Raw genomic sequence first — 2,020 nt, 5'->3', positions numbered from 1 at the left:
AAACAGGGGTTCCGGTCTTCCTTTTGTCTTAAGTGCAGAAGATAAGCAAGAACATTACGTCCAAACGCTGTGAACTGTATGTTGGCCATAAAAACCGATTAATGTGTGATTTAAGCAGATTTACTTTCTTGCACAAACACACTGCTGTGACTACATCTGTAGACCCCCTGCTCCCTCCTTTGGGTGTGCTGGATGGTCCTTATGAAAATCATGTGACTTCTGGCAGGGAACTATGGGGTTCATTTATGAAGTATTTGTAGGAATGAAAAAGACAAAAAATATCCCTGTGTACATTTATATAAAGATTTGGGATTTGGGGATATATAAAGAAATACATACCCTGAAAAAGTTTGAACATTTACAAATCGTGCACAACAGTCGTACGAGTGTTTTGAAGACAACACAAAAAAGTGTCATCTGGAGTTCAGGTGGAAATGTCGATCTAATTTGCATCTACAGTTGGTTTTAACACTTGGTGAAATACATGCTAATAAAAACAGTTTTATTGGGCCATTATCTGATATAAAACTAATATTCGGCATTTGTGCTGAGCGAATCAATATATGAACCGGTGAAAAAGAAGGCATAATACATGCCAATATATTTGTTGCTTGTAATCCATGTCATATGTGTGTTCAATGAAAAATCAAAGTAGGCACCATCATGTAGCCTTGTGTGTAGCTGGCATCAATGGACGCCGCCAATAATCACTATGATTATTTTTATATTGATGATTCGTGGCTTATCAGTCATTTCAGACCGTCAGGAGCCCTTGAGCGACCTCTTTCATGGAATCATGCTGTTCCTCTCCAGCTCCAAGTACAAACAATTGTACTTGGATTTCTGGCGACAGGAACATATCAACGGACACTGACTGACAGGTCAGGGGTGTACCAGCCCTCACTGAGGTTCATCATTCCCCAAGTAGCGGCTGGCATAAGCCACCTGTCATGACGGTATATTAAGTTTCCCTGTGGCATGGATGTACAGGCAAACATTAAAATGCAATTTGTAGCAATTTCCTCCTATCCTACTCTTATCGGTGGTATTGGCTGGACGCAAGATGCAAAACAAGCGGCATCAGAAAATGACGCTGCCCTTGCGAACAGGAAGCGGCTTCATTCCATCAACGTGCAACTCATCTGTTAACAAACGTTATTGCACGTTTGCCTGGATCCACGCACGATGCTCTGACAGAACAGCGATATCGGTCATGATCTTGAGGCTGGGGCACTTCAGGATGGTTGGTTGATTTGTAAGTTGAACCTACACATGCAAACAATATGAGCTGTATACCAGAGTTTTTGAATACATACGGTCTCCTTTCACTAATATGCTCATGTAGTACTCAGAGGAGACAGAACTTTCCTACTTAAGCATTAACCCAATTTTAACACCCACACAGCGGAGAGGAATTCTTCCTTCAGTGGTGTACTATAGAATGTCTGATGGTGACGGTGTTTGGACAGGTCCAGTGTTGTTCTGTTATACCACCCGACAAAGGTGTGCAACATTATACTATTGTACTGTATCCTACACAACATCACCCACCGACACAACCTGCCTCTAACTGTCGAAGCAAATAATATCGTTGCACAGCCTCTGCCTGAACCGGCTGACCTGACTGTGAGACTGAGGGATAGTGTGTACAGAAGAATGTAACAGGCATTATTTTAATATAACGCACATTTTGTCCAAAGTGCCTTTGATTTCCTCCAGTTGTGCATGCATGGTCCAGAGTTCATCACTAGTCTGCCTTTTCTATTGGCCCACGATCGTGTCTGTGAGGACGCACCCATGTGTGGTGGATGTGCCTCGCGGGACAAGAGCTGTGGGGCTGGATGATGCGCTGCTTCAGCTAGCATCACGCTCGGGTACCTCGGACACTGCATATAATAATGAAACTATTTTCATTCAATTCGATTCAGTTTTATCTGTATAATGCATTTTCACAACATTTCTTTGCATTATACCTGCCGCATAGCCTCCAGAGAGCAAGCTAGAGGCGACAGTGGCAATG

Source organism: Brienomyrus brachyistius, chromosome 1 (assembly GCF_023856365.1).
Source record: "Brienomyrus brachyistius isolate T26 chromosome 1, BBRACH_0.4, whole genome shotgun sequence".
Classification (NCBI taxonomy): domain Eukaryota; kingdom Metazoa; phylum Chordata; class Actinopteri; order Osteoglossiformes; family Mormyridae; genus Brienomyrus; species Brienomyrus brachyistius.
The sequence above is the reverse complement of the archived record's forward strand: the minus strand, read 5'-3'. Positions refer to the sequence as shown.